Source organism: Panthera leo, chromosome B4 (genome assembly GCF_018350215.1).
Source record: "Panthera leo isolate Ple1 chromosome B4, P.leo_Ple1_pat1.1, whole genome shotgun sequence".
Lineage (NCBI taxonomy): Eukaryota > Metazoa > Chordata > Mammalia > Carnivora > Felidae > Panthera > Panthera leo.
In genome coordinates this window covers 105594941-105613746 of record NC_056685.1, presented here as the reverse complement: position 1 = coordinate 105613746, position 18806 = coordinate 105594941, and positions in this window count along the sequence as shown.

The window sequence follows — 18806 nt, the reverse complement described above, 5'->3', positions numbered from 1 at the left end:
TCTCTCTCTCTGTCCCCCCAAACTTACTCCAAGAAAGAGCCATGTGAGTTCACAGAGAAAAGTTGGCTCTCTGCAAGTCAGGAAGAGAGACATCTCCAAAAACCAAATGGGCCAGAATCTTTGTCTTGGACTTCTAGCCTCTAGAACTGTGACAAACAAGTATCTTGTTTAAGCTATCCAGTCTATGGTATTTTGTCACGATAGCCTGAGGACTAGTACAAATGGAGAAGGGACAAAGGTAGGAGGTAAAGAATTATGCGCCCAAGCAAGGAATCAGATTCGCGTGGGTACCTTATTGATCTGGAAGTTTAGAAAATATATTCCCATGATTAAGCTACTTAGTCAAACCTTATGCCAGGGAAATGAGTCAATTTATTCTTTTTTTTTTTTCTAAATAAATTTTTAGATATATCCCTTGGAAAACATTTTCTGTACTAAAAGATTAATACTTCATCCTTCTAATGAAGGTCACTTGGAAAAATAAGCAAGTGTATTGTGAATATTTACTGTGTGTTTATCCTTATAGGTTAACAAAGTATATAACGTATGAAGGTAAATAAATCATATCGATATATTTGATGCATTCATTTTACAGTTAAATGGAATGGATTCATAAAAAGGACAAAAGGAAAGCCTTAGAGTCCTATTATCCTAAAATCCTAAAAATCCTAAAAATCCTCTGTTTTTCTTCTTTCCTGTACTCTTTCCACCATTTTCCTCTGGTTTTCTTCTTCCCTATATTTATACAATAGACAGTATGGCTGCCATGTAGAAAAAGCTGGACACTGTGGTACAGGCTACAAAATTACTCAGAAAGGATATATAGGAAATGAGCTTGCTGGTACCTTGTTTGAACTTGAACCAATACCACCTTGCAGGTGTCAGTGAATCTAGTAAGCTGTTCTGAACACGTCAGAACTACATATAAAAGATGCTACAGAGTTGAGTCCAAGAACACTGGTCATGCGTTGGACATTTCTTTTATACAGTGCCTACCAACTCATGCAAAGAAGTTAGTCATGATGAATGGGATGGACAGGGCTCAAAGGACACAGTTGGTTAAACAAGTCACACTGATACGTTATAGTCTACTTAGATTTTCAAACACATCTCAAACAATCATGAAAACTTTAAGTATTTCTATTTGTATCTAAGGAAATGCAGAATTGTGGAATATCTTCTATAGTTCCTGCTTATGGCTGAGTTTAAGAGAAGAGGAGGTTCTAAAATGCTGGGTCATGAGGCAAATTTGTACCATTTTTGTCATTTTCTGAGTCCCTTTGGGACCAAGAGCTTTGATTAAGAGTGGCACATACTCCTTCAGAATGCTCAATATTCAGGAAGAATGAACATCAGGCCAATAATTCAGACTGATCATGCCAGTTGGTTCCAAAGTTTCAGTCTTTTCATACACAATACTGAATGTTTTTGAGAGAGTGAGCGAGCATGAGAACAAGAGCATGAGAGAGCTAACAATTCATTTTCTCACTTCCTCTGACATATAAAAGGAAATCCCTAAATATGATTATGCTGCCACACCAATCACATATTCCTGAATGTTACACTGATCATATACATTACTGAATTTGCCACATCCATAGAGATTGGACTTGGTACTTTGTAGCTTTGCATTGGGGTTTGACTACCAAGAAAAATGATTCAAACCAACACTTTCTGAAACTTGCTTCTTTCTTTGGCCAACTAATTTGACCAGCCAATCAAACTACTTAAACCATTTGCCAACATGGATACCTCCCAAAATACACTATGAGAGCATTGTCTGGTTTTTCTTTCATCTACTTCTTCTCTTGTAGCTCATTACATTTTAATGAGGTAAGGGTAGTAAAACAATCATCCACATTTAAACAACCACCTCATTCTTACCATAAGCAAAAAGAGAGAAATTTTATAGTGAAAATACTAATGAAAACCAGAAGGGGTCAAGCCTAAATTGGAAAAAAAAAAAAAAGGATAGATGCAAAATTGAGAAAGAAAACAGAGTTCATTAAGATCTTAAATTTTATTTATGGGTTTAAAATTAAGCAAATATGTATTTTTTAGTGTTCTAATGATATGTATTTAAGAATGTAAACACTAAAAACGATATATAACTGCTATTTAAATAGAATTAGGAGTCCCCCAATCAAAAGTGAGGAGATAGAATAGGAACAACCATAGGCACACCTCAGGTGAAACTCTTCATTGTATTACAAAACATTTCAAGGGATATATTCAGAATTTGTAATTCCTTCATTAGTCTGAGAAGGTCAGGAGGAATTTGTGCTAACATATCATGCCTGTGTCATACATTATCAGCTCGATATCAGGATGGTCAGACCACATTAATATTAAGTTATTCTCCTGAGATGATGAAAGGATATTGGCACTGTCCATTCTCTTTTAGACTTCTTCCATTTCAAAATTACCACAGCAAAATTACTAAGCTCTAACTTTAAATACAAGAACCCCAAATTTTGTTTGTGTGTTTCAATAACATGGTGCATCATTGCTGTTTTATTTTCCTAAGATACTTGTTAAAAAATGATTACCAAACATTATTTATAAAGGCACATCAACTATGATAGCACTCACAGATGTTTTAACTTGCATAGTGTCCATAGTTTCACACTACTGGGTGCAAAGAAAAGAAAGAAACATTTAAAAAGCTAAATCCTGAAGGATTGTGCAAGGAGATCACAGCATAGCTGTGGACAAAGACATTTTAGAGTTTGGGGAGGCTCAAGAAAAACCCCACAGGGTCTATAGGGTAGAGAATTGTACAAAATTTCTACTTTAAGGGAAGGGTGGAACTTAGGCAAATTAAGGAAAATTCAAGAGTAAACTTAAGGCAGCAGAAATGTGATGTACAATGATTTAGAAGTGTGTCTGGTAGAGAACACAAACCCAGCCTCTCTAGAAAACAGGAAAGAATTTAAAAGGCAAAAAGCAAAATGTAGGGAGACTTAAATTTCATAGTTAGGTTTTGGAGGTTTGTTCTTCACCCACATTCCCAAACCTGAGTTCTGCTGTCAACAAGTAATAAATGAAATTCCTTGGCATGAATGTGAGGGTGGTGGAGAATCTGAGCAATGACTATGAGATTTGAAAGATAAAGGAGAAAGCACACTTGGGGGTGGGGGGGTGGGGAAGTCTACTTTCCAAGCTTATAGGTCAATAGCTGGGAAATATTCTAGGCATTGGGAACAATCACAAGAATGTAAGCATAATAACAACTTAAATGATACATTAAAAATTTTAAAACATTCTTATATGGTATTTCACTTAATCTCTCAGGAAGGAGTGGTCCTAGCAAAGCAGTGTTTTGGAAAATTTGGGTAGAACTTGCAGAATCTATGAAAAGAGAATAGAGGCAGGAGTTGTACTAGAACACTGACTTGAAACAAAATAAAAGACACTAAGATGACTGTAAAGGAAGAAGGCTGGTACCCCTGAAATCAATTAAAAATTTTAAAGTTATCTTTGAAACAGGAACCATTCAATGAAATTTAGAAATGTGATGAACCTACCGTTGACTTCATAAGGACTGGATTGGTGTACCCCTCCTGCTCAGATTTCCGTTCATCCTAAAGATGGAAATATGAAGAAACTTCAAACCAGTAGGTTCAGAGGCAAGCACCTTCAGGCCTAAAGAGAGAAAAAAACAAGACTCTAGAAGCCACACAAGGTATATAAATCAATGGTCCTCAAAGCTACTTATCAGCATCACCGGAGAACTGTGAGATATTCAAATCACCTGGCTCAACCTTTCATCTACTAAAACAGTTATTCTTGCAGCAGGGGTCCTGCCTTCTGTGTTTTCACAAGCTCTCCAGGTGCTCAAGTTTGAGAGCCACTGGTATAGCCTGTGTTACAGATGTAACAGAAGTTACTGATTTCTGCTGAAGACCTGAGAAAGCGTCTTGGTGAGAAAAGAGGCCTAGTTAAGAATCATAACTTTCTCATTTCATGGGTAATTAGGTATTTCAGTTTGCACACACCCAAATGATGCAATCTTGTTAGAAATGTTCCCCGTGAAAAGACATACTTGATGATAAATTTATTACAGAAATCAAAATCAAGAATATTTTACAAAGCAAAATCAATTTGATTTTTTATTGTGCCTTCTTTGAGATAACCCATTGCTAAATCCCGCTCTTAAACATACAATCTGTTATGTTGAAATAAAAGAACTTGTATACCCAGGGAAATAATGGTATTTAATAATGTTTCATTCTATAATAAAATGTAGTAATACTTTTCTACAGATTCAGCAGATTCCGCTGAAGAATATGCTTCTGATGAGGGAGCATGAAGCAGGCTGAGGGGCAAATCACAAGCTAGCACCCCACCTGCACCCCAGGTGGGACCTGTGTGATATTCCTTGGACACTCCTGGCTACCCAAGAACAAAGGAAAGGGGTTGAAGTGCTTGCCATGCTGATGTGGGAAACTAAGGCAAATGAAAAATTAAATTCCCTTACTGCCTACAGCCCATTGATAAGTCCTTGAAACCGGCAGAGTGACCTCCCTCTAGGAGCTCAGCTGCCTCGATGACACTGCTAGGGGCAAAAGAGAATCTTGGCTTAACATTGTCCCAACCTCGAGGATCCTATAAGTCTACTTCCTTTATCTCAACTGCCCCAAGATATATGCTGGCAATCATACTCCAAGCTTATGGCTCCCCAAAATGCATCTGAAGGGTCTCATGACAGAGGTTTTATTAAATGGTAATAAATGGGGTTTCCCTAGTAACAGCTAGCCCCTCCAGGTCCTGGAAACCTTGCTCCCAAAATTCCTTAGAGACTTACTCTATCCCTGACCCCCTCCCAACCTGAGGGTATATAATGAATTACCTGTCAAACCCCAGTGCAGCTGTTCCTGCCCATGGGTCCTGTCCCCATGCTTTAATAAAATCACCTCTTTGCACCAAAGACATCTTCAAGAATTCTTTCTTGCCCATCAGCTCTGGACTACCCCACCATCACCCCAAAACTTCATCACTTTTATACCATTTTATTTAACAATATGCTTTATTGTTATTATACTCAGAATTGCTTGACTCCTAGGTATTTTTTTCTTTTTAGCACGGGCCTAGTGAACTTTTTCTAAACTAGCTTGACAAATACAATAAAAATAAAAATAAATGAAATTCTATCTTTTAAATAAATTTTTTTAACCTTTATTTATTTTTTTGAGACAGAGAGAGAAAGAGCATGAATGGGGAAGGGTCAGAGAGAGAGGGAGACACAGAATCTGAAACAGGCTCCAGGCTCTGAGCTGTCAGCACAGAGCCCGACGCGGAGCTTGAACTCACAGACCTTGAGATCATGACCTGAGCCAAAGTCGGACGCTCAACCGAATGAGCCACCCAGACGCTCCTGAAATTCTATCTTAAAGTACCTATGAATCTTCACTATTAGATGACCAATATTATACAGTGACTAAATATATAATTTTGTTTTGAAGTATGGATTGTTCTAGTTTCTCTATAGAACACCAGCCTTTTCAAAAGAAAAGAGAAGAAAACAGAAGTCATTAAACTTTGATCTCTTACTCATTTCATTCAGTTTCAAAGTCACGCTAGTTATAAAAGTTCTAGACATGCCACGCCATGTTTTATTTCTGCATTATTACTTTACTTTTATATAGAATTTGGGACTCATATCAAAGGAAATATTTTAAATCATTCCAGACTCTAGGTTACTATGATGCAGCTTTTATTTATTTTTAAAATTTCCCATCCTATAACTATCTAAGCTTTATTAAAGTTGGTGATTTGAAAAAGAAGGGCCAGTTACCAAATATACCCAAATTATGAGGGTTTATATGAAAAGATGTATCCTCCTGCTCTAACCTAATTGTTTTAGGGACCCCAATAAAATTAGCCCTGGAAAACTTGTGCTTCCAAAGAGTATATGTACAAGCTCTTTTGTCAGGAGCAGAGATGCTCAGAAACTCCTCCATGAGAACTGCCCTTTCATTGTTAAGGAAATTCTTCCTTCTGTCATTTCAAAGTTATTTATGCCATATCTTGAGATCAGGTCTTTCACCTTCCACAAGAACAACAACAACAACAACAACAACAACAACAACAACAAAACCAACTGGGAAATAGCTATCACCATTACATTATTTTCCCCAGGTAGTCGTCAGGACTCAAAGAACTGAGACTTCAAAATGTGCAAATGTCACTAAAATGATATGCTTGCTTTCCTAATGGGACAGGGTTAGTTGAAATACTTTTTAAGTACAGAGCTTTATTAAATCTATTCAATTTAATCAGAGGTTTGTTACACTCATATGTAATGGATAGGAGAAATGGGATTTCAGAACGTTGTTTCTAAGATTGTCTATTTTGGGTGAAAGAGGGAGAGAGAAAGTGGGGGAGGGGGTGGCAGAGAGAGAGACAGAGACAGAGATACAGAGAATTCCAGGCAAGCTTCTGATGCTCAACCAACTGAGTCACCCAGGCATCCCAGAACATTACATTTCTGTAGTACACAGCCATATTGAGTCACTGGGTCTTGCTATTATACAAATACCGTAGACAGCAAAGGAATAGCCATGCTTTAATTTAAAATTATGCCAAAGTTAAAATTGTCACACTAATAAAGTATTATCACACTTAGACTTACCAAATTTATTTTTTAACTCATTCATATTTTGGAGGAAAAGGTACGAGCCCTAAAAAATCATTAATTCCAACATGTGAAATTTAATATCTTCTCATCCTCTTTCCCTTCCAACAAAAGAAGAGGAAGTCTCCTTTACTAATTTTTCAAATTAGAAATACACACACGCATGCAGGTGTGCCCACACACACGTGCCCACACTCAGGAGCCAGGATATATATCACTTCATACAATTCAAGTAAACAAAAATGCCAGACAATATTTAGGGCACTGTGTTAAATGTTAAAGCAAAAGCACAGATGAGTAAAAGGAATCTCTGAATCATAGATAGCAAGACTTAATATTATCAAAAAGCTCATTCTCTCCATTATGTCCTATAAAGTCTACATAATTGTAATTAAAAACCCAAGGAAATTTTCTTGTAAAACTTAAGATGGTGCTGAAGCATCTCTGTATAATATACCATGGGAGAATACTACAGATATAAGGAAAAGGCAACACCCCTATTTAAAACTGGGAAAATAATACTGGCAATTAACAGAAAAAGAAACATGTAGAAAGCAAATATATTAGAGGATACTCATGGACTTATAAGTGATCAAAGAATTATAAATCAAGGTGATGATGGCATCTTATTTTTCCATCCGAAAGAAAGAAAGAAAGAAAGAAAGAAAGAAAGAAAGAAAGAAAGAAAGAAAGAAAGAATTTTATAATGCTGATAAAGCTGTGATGAAATAGGTTCCAATAGGGGAATGTTTCACACTACTTATCAAAATTTAAAATATTTACAACTTTTGACATAGTAGTTGTGCTACAATGGATGGGGGGTGATGCAGTTAAAGTCAAACCATTCCTCTTATCTTCTTTAATGTATCTGAACTTATTTTTTTTCTCCAACACTGTTTTGAAGCTTCTCTGCTAGAAAGCAATGCTTCCACAAGTCTCCTCCATCCATGGGTGATTGCCTATGAGAATGTCGACCAAGGACTCCTCAGACTGCAAATGAGAGGGGCTAGAACCAATTCATAGACTACTACATGGTCCACAGCTAGGACCAAGTTGTGTATGCCTATTATTCAATGCAAAGGTAGGCAAGATTCTCTTTGGGTCTCTTGATATATGGTGCTGGATCCCACAGGCCTTACAAAGATAATTTTGTCTGTGGGTGGATGCCAAATTATTGCTGTTGTGGGGAGGGATATGATGAAGGAGGATTTATTCAGACATGTTGCTGATGTCACTTAGGGGAGGTCTTTAATTCCGGTTTAAAAAAAGAAAGATATGAAAAGATTATTTTAGAACAGTTGAAACTTCACTGCAAAATGAATAATTATTGCATTTTCTAGCAATTAATCACAGTGGACACATGTGAATCACTGCTCCACATATATTATCCTTGTTTCCTTGTAGCAACCCCTAATTTGACTCTGGAAAATATCCTCATCTAGTCAGTCATGTGATTTCTGTGGAATTGTCTTCATCCTCAAAACTTGCTGAGGGCTCTCAGTGCTTAATCCAAACATATAACCTAGTAATTGCCTTAGGGAATGGTACTGTTGGCAGATTATATTATTTTGGCAAATATTCACATACTCATGCCCACACGCAAGGATTCTTCCTCATCCCAATGGGGTTCATCTTGGCCATGTAAACTGTTTTGGCCAATGCCAGTAAAATGTAGAGAGTGGATATCTATGCCACATCCAAGCAGTTACTTTAAATGTAATCTTTTTGCCCGCCAGACTACAAATGTATTAGTTAGGATTCAAAGGCAGTGTGGGCAGTTTTACACAATAAGGGATTTATTTTAAGAATTTGAAACTATACAAATGTAGAAAAGAAATTTAAAAAGTGCAGGACTTGACAAAAAATTTTGAGAATCAGAGAACTTATTAATGAATTTGATAAATCAAGCACATCTAACCATGGAAGGGAAAGTCTTCGCCATGTGCATCCACAACTAAACATTTGCCAGTGAGCCTGAGGTCAGGATAGCACTCAGGAAGGATAATTAAGTTTAGAGCAGAAAAGAGCAAGAATAAACTAGAGTGAACTCAACACTTCCCTATTTACCATAATGGTATATTATTTTAATATTCTTCAGAGAGTAATGGGCATTTTTTACTTCTGTCTTGCAGATATCAAGCAAAATCCTCTTCTGGACAACTCAGAAATCCCCCTTGACTAGTGCAGATATAATTTGGTACTAGTTTCCTCTAGGCTTGCCAATGAAAAAAATATTCTTTTTATTAAAGCTTATTTATGGGTTCCTTAGAGCCCATCCATTGCTGGGAACTCATTAACAGTGGCTTTAGCCCAGGCTCTGCATTCTGTGGGTGAATGTCATTTATTTAAGGAATTCTACAAGAACACTTTATTTTGGGGTCACCTTCATTCCTCTTAACAAAAGCTTACATTGTTTGTTTGTTTGGGGGGGGGTTGTTTTTTCTCTCCTGGGGGATACAAAGGATGATCTTTGGCCTGGAATAACTCTTGACATACAAGGTATTCCCAGAGCTACTATGTCTCATTTCTCTACCATCAAATCTACAACCCAGTCACAGGTTCTTGCTTCTGGGTTTTCTCAGGTGTGGTTAGAAAACCATCTTCTTCATAGTCCACAAAGTACTGGAGACCTAGGTGAAGCTCTTCATCCAATCTTCCTGAAGCCCCTCTAGGCTTAGGTGATGAGAAAATACCCTCTTCCAGGTAGGGGAAGAGGTCAACAGCATTCTAGCAACTCTTTCCAAAGAAATCCCCAACCCCCAGCCAAAATTTAGGCACTTCTATGACAACGCTTTAATACACCTGATGAAGGTGAGGGACTGAGTATTACACAACCTATTTTACTGTATGTATGTATGTATTTACTTATTGTTAAAGTACGCTTCATACCCAACACAGAGTCCAATGCGGAGCTCAACAAAGAGACTCAGGACCCTGAGATCAAGACCTGAGCTGAGATCAGAGTCTGATGCCCAACCAGCTGAGCCATCCAGGTGCCCTACAAAACATATTTTAGATCATCCCTCCTTTGCAAGTACTGTTGAGTATTCTACCTTTGCTTGGGAATATGAAGGTATTGATAGAAAAATAACAAAAAACCATCTGATTAAAAAATGAGAAGAACTGAATAGACATTTTCCCAAAGCAGACATAAAAATGGCCAACAGGTACATGGAAAGATGCTCAACATCACTAATCATGAGGGAATGCAAACCAAAACCACAATGAGATATCACTTCACACCCATTACAATGGGTATAATCAAAGAGACAAGAAACAACAAGTGTTGGGAACCCCTGTGCACTGCTTGTAGGAGTGTAAATTGGCGTAGCCACTATGGAAAACAGTATGGAGATTTCTCAAAAATTCAGGACTAGAACTACCCTATGACCCAAGCAACCCCACTTTTGGGTATTTATCCAAAATATTTGAAATCAGTTCTTGAAAAGATTTCTGCACTCTCATGTTCATTGCAGCATTATTCACAATAACCAAGGCATAGAAACAATCTAATTGTTCCTGTACAGATAAATGGATAAAGATGATATATTATATATATATAATATCCACATCATCTATTATATATAATATAATAATCTATTATAATAAATATATAATATAGGCATGCATACACACATATGTATATTATACACACATAAGCAAAATATTATTCAGCTATGAGAAAGAAAGAAATCCTGCCATTCACAACAACATAGATGGAACTTGAAGGCATTATGCTAACTGAAATAAAATCGGACAGAGAATGACAAATGCTGTACAATATCACCCGTATGTGAAATCTACAAAAGTCAAACTCAGAAACAGAAAGTAGAATGGTGATTGGTTGCCAGGGGCTGAGGTTTAGGGTAAATGAGATGGTGGTCAAAGGGTACAAACTTTCAGTTTTAAGATGAATATGTTCTGAGGATCTAATGTACAGCATAGTGTTTGTAGCAGCCACAGTTAATAATACTCTATTATATACTTGAATGTTGCTGAGAGAGTAGATTTTTAACATTCTTGGCAGAAAAAAAGAGATTGCAATTACATGAGGTGATGGAGGTGTTAATCCTACTGTGGTAATCGTTTCTCAATAGATAATTATCAAATTATCACATTGTACACCTTAAACTTACACTGTATTATATGCCAATTATATCTCAATAAAGCTGAAAAAAATAAAAATTTAAAAAAATTCCAAACCTATTTTTAAGGATAATCATTTGAGCTAAATATGCAAAGTATTGAAACTCTATTCTCATCTGAAATTTGGTACATCAAGTAAACATCCTTATTACCAAAAATACTTGTTTTTTGCAGGGCTTGTTTGGCCCCTAAACTAGCACCATTCATGTTAGTGAATGTTACTCATAGTCTACAGGGCACCCGATATCTCTGTAAACATTATATGTGCTTAAACAAGAATTTAAAGGCAATAGTTTCTTAACAGTTCCTTAATAGCTTCTTAACTTCTCCATGCTAATATTCCCACTTCTTTTCATACTGCAGTTAAAACCATACTTCTGAAGCAGGGATCTTGAAGGATCTTTTTATTTGATGATAGTTACTAATACACAAACCCTCCTTAAGCACCCTTAGGAACAAACCAAACAACTTAGATCAGGTGGCCGAAAAGCTACTTTTTCAAGGTTGTCCCCTTCTGTGCCATTTTCATTGCTTTCTGAGTTTCAAAGAAAGCTGACGTTTTCAATGAAGACATCAACACCAAGGCAGAGCCAACCCATGTCTATATACAGCCTCACATTTCAGACTTTTACTGATATTTTTAGCTGGATCAAGTCCATAGTGCTAAATATGCTCTATTACATCCTTTCCCATGGAAAGAGACACGATATCACAAACACAGTATTATAAACTCACTGCCTGATTGAGGGGAAAAATAAGAAAATCTTCTTTGGCCAGAAGAACAAGCGCTCTTATTTGAACAGCAACAATAACAAAAACCCCGGGGCAGGAGCAAGGAAGACATAGGAAACGAAAAAAAAGATACCTTTCCTTTAAAAAAATTTAGTTTCCCAAAAGGAAAAATATGTAGTTTGAAAGTTGGAATTGCCTATTAGATATATATTTAATGAGAAAATAATTCCAAGTAATGTCAGCTACTTAAGGCTGGCAATTATTTTCAGGGCTAGTCATTCCATTATTTTACTGAGCAGCTGCTTATAAGGAAAACCACACTCAGTATAATAGCCCATTTCTGAACGATTACACCAGTAGCTAACTCTGCCTCTCCCCTTTCAACTATGTCGCTCAGAAGCCCTTATGACTCTCCTCATCTAACAAACTAACATGGGAAGTCTTTCATCTGACCTTCAATGTGCTCCAGAGTCTGACTACAAGCCTATCTAGTAACATCAACTTTTAGGACTTTTTTATATGCAGCTTCTATGCAAGTCAAGTCAAAAAGTGCTGTTTAGGGGCACCGGGGTAGCTCTGTTGGTTACGCGTCGGACACTGGCTCAGGTCATGGTCTCAGGATCCATGGGTCCAAGCCCTGTGCCTTGCTCTGTGCTGACAGCTCAGAGCCTGCTTCAGATTCTGTATCTCCCTCTCTCTCTCTGCCCTTCCCCCACTAGTGCTCTGTCTCTGTCTTTCAAAAATAAATAAATGTTAAAAAAAAAAAAAAAAGAGCTGTTTAGTTGTGCACAGTACCTGTACATTTCGGCCATCCATATTTTGTTCCTGTTTTTCCCTCTAAAGTAAAAGTTCTAACCCATCACCTCCATATTTAAAATCCTACCTATCCTTCAAGTCACATATCAAATGTGACTTCCACTTTGAAGGCCTCCTTCATTGTCCTAACCAGAAAAAATTTCCTTCCTATGGTTCCTTATTTCTAACCCTCTCATAAACCCAAGACACTTCTTTGAATTGCCTTTCTTAGACATTTTTTTCCCTTCATCATTAGACTGTAAGCCAGTATAAGGAATTTGAAAAACACACATAATTAATGTGTACTAAACATTACTGAAAGGAGCAAGCAATTGAGACGTTGAAATTTTTCATCTATATAAAAATTTAATTTAAATATATCAAATCCGGGTAGAAATATATATATCAAATCTGGGAAAAAAGACACTGCACTTGTAAATCTCAGCGCTGTATTGAAGTGGATGAGCAAATAACTCATTTGGAACACTCATATTTCATTCAGAAGAGTTCTGTAAGCTGTGGTGAGAAGGGTTAGCATCCTTCTTTTATAGATAAGAAAACGTATGTGCAGAGAGGCTGTCTGGTTTACCCAAGTCACAGTGGAAATCAAAGTTAAAGCTAGGATTAGAGCTGACAGCTTTCAGGTCAACAGCTTCATTCACTCAGCTGTATCTCTTAAGAAGCCATTTCTAAACTTCCAACAGATTGGTTCTGAACTCTACCATGATACTGAGTAGTTTTGTTTTTAATGTGAGTAGTTCACATGCCTCAATGTCCCCACTGAAAATCAGTCCGCTAATCTGCAGCATTCTATTTAATTTAGAACAATTTTCATTATTCTAAAGAGCATAACTCCCACATTCTCACATATTTGAATAATTCAGATTAAGAATTTTAAGTCATTAAGAAGCACCCTGAACCTTTTCCAATTAAGTAAAAAAATATATATATACCTCCCAGAACAGTGACAGTCACAGAATGCACACATTATAACTAAATATTGATATATAATAATTGAGCTAAAATAAACTGCAATGAAAGTAACAGATAAACAATTCAAGAAAACATCAACACAATTTAATTGTATTATGATTGCTTTGTAATAATTAAACATCAAAGTCAATGTGTATAAAAGGATACTTCTGAAGCAGCAGCACAAATTGCTTCAAAGCCAACTTTGTTTGAAGATAAGCTGTAAAGTCTAGTAAATAGAAAAATTAAAAGGCCCCTTGTGTAAAAAGGTTTGGAAATTGAATGCAAGTTTAGATAGCTTTTGAACTGTATAAACTGTGTGTGTTGGGGGGGGGGGAGGAGATTTTCTATAAACTTCAAAGAATTTTCAAACAATTCAATACTATACTCTTTTCTACCTAATTGCTCAATTTATTAATAAAAATTTCTATTAGAGTACATTATCTAAAAGAATCAGAGAAAATTAAATCTGAAAGTTACAAGAACAAAGAAAAGGCATGCAGGTCCTCATTAGTGAGAAAATGGATCACAGTTTCTCTTCTGTGATGGGAAATGAGTCTGCACAGCCACCCACCCAAGTGGCAGACCAGTTTCTGTGGTGTCTTTTCAAATGGACAGATCACAAATAATCTGAACCAAATTTCCTGCCCTGTTTGAACAAACCACCAAAATTTTGGAAGTTCTGGAAAACTCTAATATTTTTCTGTAAAATTGCAAACATCAAGTATTTTTATAGTAAAATAAAGAGTTCTATAGAGATAATTACCAAGAAAAATATTTTCCTAAAATCTATTTAGCCAATTCTACTGCTGGAAGGTAAAGCAATTAAAATTAAGCTCTCTTGAGCTTAATATGTTCTAGGTATCGTTTTAATATCAGTTACTTGAAAAAATGACTGTGGTGTTGCACTTTTGTTATTATCTTTCTACATTTTTCTACAACTGGTGACATAAATGCACCCTTTCTCCCCACCTAAAAACTATCCCCAAAGAAAACAAGAGTTCCTTCTTAGAATAAGTCTATAAATCAAGTCATAATAAATCAGGACTGAGATATACAAAGTCACCTTAAGAATTCTGAATGCATTCCAACTCAGTAAGTCTAATCTAAACACAGTCTGCCTGAATCAGAGGCAGAGGTGCTCAGCTACGGAATCACAGATAAACCAAGAAGCAGAGTGGTACCTTCAAGGACTACTCAGACCATCATGTTTCCATAGCTGCCTGGGTCTCTAACTTGCCGCGCTTTGGAATCACCAGGGAGTTTTAACCTACTGATGTCTAGGTCCTACCTCCAGAAATCCTGATTTGTGCCTAGGACACTGGTTTGTGCCTAGGATACTGTAGCTTTTTTAAACTTTCCAGAATTGCTACTTTACCTTATCTCCAAGCTGTGACCAACTGTATTGTAAAAACAAGCCCATCAAGTTATTGGAAGAAGTAAAGAATGCTTTTCCTTATGCATTTTGTTTTATAGAAGCATTGTCATAGAATACCATGTCATGTTTTGTTTGGAAAATTAAAGAATGAGCAAGGCCATTTGAGAAGAAAGCATCTAAAACCTATTGAGATTCAAGGTAAAGTTTGAAACAACAAATTCCTAAGTAAGACTTTTTCTTTTACTCTATCCTCACCCTTTTCTGTGAATCTACTGGTTACTATGAAAGGAGGAAGAATTGAGAGGAGACTGGAAAAAGTTTGGTAATTTATTAAATGAAACTTTGCTTAACTCCTATAGAGTATCACAAAAATGTGGCCAAATCATCATCATCATCATTACCACCACCATCATCATCATCATCATCATCATCATCATCAAAGTTTCCTCCACCCAACTGGTCTCTGCTTTAATTTACATTAATGTGAAACATTAGCAGCCAGCCATAGCTGTATGGGGAATAAGGATGGGCCCTGTACATCTTAACTGATTAAGTGAAACAAAGAGAATGAACCTTGGAATATACCAGAAATCATCAAATAATGTTTTTTTTTTTTTTTCTATACCACAAGGGATCTAGGACCATATGTGCAAGAGTTGTGATTTGTGATCCTAATCCTTACAAGAACTTAGTTCAACTTTTTTTTTTACCAGATATTTAGATATTTATTAAGTGTTAAATATGTGAATTATCTTTTTACTCTATATGTGTTATAAACAAATAATATAGAAAAAGCTTAAAAAGTTGATTATATGATTTTTAAATCCACCCAATATTAAGGAAAAAGATCAAACGGGGTATATAAATGTGGGAAAATTAAATAGTTTCCTCGTGTATTCCCTAGCATCAGAATTTCTTTCACTGTTTACACGCCTGTCCTCTCTAAGCTTATAATCCCTTTTTGTAGAATTACACATTTTCTCATTGTTACTAAGAAATAACCTTTGTGAAAGCAATATGCAACTAACATTTTCTCAAGTTCAACAACCTGTTGGATTCAAAATAAGTAGCACAAACAGTAATAATTCAAATTTTACTTATATATTTCTACCTCCTCTCTAGTCCTAAATCTCCAGTCTTATCCCTAGCATATCATCCTCAGGGTATCTCAGAGGTGTTAACTGACACTTAATTTTGCCTCTGTCTGTCATTCATTCCACACATATGTTTGAACACCATACATTTACCAGATAAATCCCTTCATTAATGTCTACCCCTTGAAGATGATGACTCCCATAAACTCCTTTCACTGATCTATTCTGGAACAACCTTGATTATCTATTCAGGTCTCTTATTTCACCTCAGAAGTTCCAAAGAAAGAGGTGACAAAAGTGGAATTGGGTACACTTCATCGTACTGGGCTGAGGCTATCCTGTCTCTACAGCTCTGAGGAGAATACCCAGCTTTTTAAAGCTTTTTAAAGCACCTTTCATTATCTGACTACTGAGGCCATATAGTTTTTGTCTCTACCTTAGAGAATCCCTTAAAAAATTAGACTTGGGTGCCTCAGTGGCTCTGTCAGTTAAGTGTCCAACCCAGGTCAGGATCTCATGATTCGTGAGATCAAGCCTCACATGGGACTCTGTGCTGACAGTGAGGTGATCCTCTCCCTCTCTCTCATTCCCTCCCCAACTCTCTCTCAAAAATAAATAAACTTTTAAAAAAGTCAGACTTTTCAGCTTTTTGAAAAGCTACAATCTTTGTTTCAATAAAGGCTCATACTCAGGCTTCTTAGCTGTGGCATAAAATACTCATCCTCCTCCAGTCTCTGTCTACAGGAGCTTACCTACTTTGGTTTCCTTTGTCCAGTTCAAACCAATGCGTCCAAATAAAAGTCTGGGAACAATTTGCCCTACCATTTTATTACCCACTTCCAACTCTAAATTACAGTTTTGTCTTAGAGATGGTTCTGCTGTATTTGTAAATTTAGGTAACAAAACCAATGCATATAAATAGTAAATAATATTTGACAGTATAAAAATACTTTCTACATGTCCTAAGTTAATACAAATAATAAATAAAATTATCCAATTTTTAAAAACTATGAATATAATCTAAAATAATATCAGGCTGGCTTCTTTGCAAATAGTCCGAAGCAATCTGCAAAAATGAGGAAATTACATGTTGATGTAGATCACAGTGCTCCTGGATGGGCATGCTTTGGCCAGATCTCAAGCAAGATATGCAAGTAGTTAAATTGAGGAATGAAGCATATTTATAATGAAAGGAGTGTATATTTGGCATAAAAATGTAGCACACAACATGTGTTTATACTGGAGAATATATTATGCAAGTGTTTCTATTTTAAGGAGCTATTTCATGACTCTGCCATTCTTGCTACAGATCATTGGCCCAGGCTTGGGCATCAGACTAAAAAGCTAGACATCTGTATAGATTACTCCAAAACTGACTCAAAAGCTAGCAGTCTTATACAGATTGATATTGACGAATGGAACCAACCAGACTCGCCTTCTCAGAGCGTTTGAATGTATGACGTCTAGAGAGGACCAGTAGGTTTTAGAAAAGGCAGACAAAAACAAAAACATATAAAGAGATAAAGTAGAGAAGATTGTTGATAATGATGAGAGAATCATCAAGTCACCGTTCTGATGCAGGGGCTGGAGAAAGAGTGGCAGAGTGCATGTGGTAGGGAAGTTGACACTTAGGACTTACTAAGTGCCAGGCACTGCTCTATAAATTTAACAAGCAGTTAAGAACTGCTCCAAGAACTCCTCTATTCTTAAAAAACAGTGAGGGGGCACCTGGGTGGCTTAATTGGTTAAGTGACTGCTTCTTGATTTCAGCTCAGGTCATGATCTCCTGGTTTGGTTTGTGGGATCAAACCCTGCATCGGATTTCACCTTGACAGTGTGGAGCCTGCTTGGTGTTCTCTCTCTCCCTCTCTCTCTCTGCCCCTCCCCCACTTGCACACACTCTCTTTTTCTATCTCTTTCTCAAAATAAATAAATAGGCTTAAAAAAAATGAGAAAGATACCATTTTTACCTGCATTTTACAGCCTGATATCTTAGAGCCGAAAACAGTTTGAGACTATGGGCTCTGAGACAGGCGGCCTAGGTTGGAATACTGGTTCTGTGGTTGTGAGAACCAAATGAGTTAATATTTGTGCATGTGATTAAAATATTGCCTGGCACATAGTAATCACTATGTAAATGAACAGCAATTATAAAAGTATAAATAAACATGTAAAAATGTCAATCCAGTCAGCTATTAGTGTTTATCAGAGAAACAGAGCCAATAGGATATGTAGAGACATATATAAAGGAAATTTAGGAACTGGCTCATGTGGTAATGGAGGCGACGAAGTTCCATAATCTGCTGTCTGCAAGCTGGAGAACCAGGAAAGCTGGTAGTATAATTCATTCTGAGTCCAAAGGCCTGAAAATTAAGGGAGCTTTTGGTGTAACTCCCGTTATATGACTGAAGATGTGAGACTAGAGAGAATGTAGGTGAAAAGTCCCAGAGTCTGAAAGCCCAAGAACCAGGAGGAGAAGATGGATATTCCAGCTCAAGAGGAGAGAGAGAAAATTCACCTTTCCTCCACCTTTGTTTCTCTTCAGGCCCTCAATGAAATTGGATGATGCCCATTGTATCGGTAAGAGTGGATCTTTTGGGATACCTGAGTGGCTCAGTCGGTTAAGCATCTGACTCTGGATTTCAGTCCAGGTCATCATCTCACAGTTTGTGAGATCGAGCCCCATGTGGGCTCTGTGCTTACAGCCTAGAGCCTGCTTGGGATTCTCTGTCTCTCTGCCCTCCTCCACTTGTAGGCGCTCTCTCTCAAAATAAATAAATAAACATTAAAAAAAAAGTGGATTTTCTTTATTTAATCTACTGATTCAAATGCTAATATCTTCTGGAAACACCTTCATAGGACACAACTAAAAATGATGTTTTACCAGCTATGTGGGCATCTTTTGGCCCTGTCAAGTTGACATATCAAATTAAACATTACAGACTCCGTACGTAAGCTCTTAATAGTCGTGTTGTAGAGTGAGAGGAGAAATTGACAGCTGCTATTTTAGGAGGCAATATAACCATGTGTATTAGACTATGTGTATTGTACA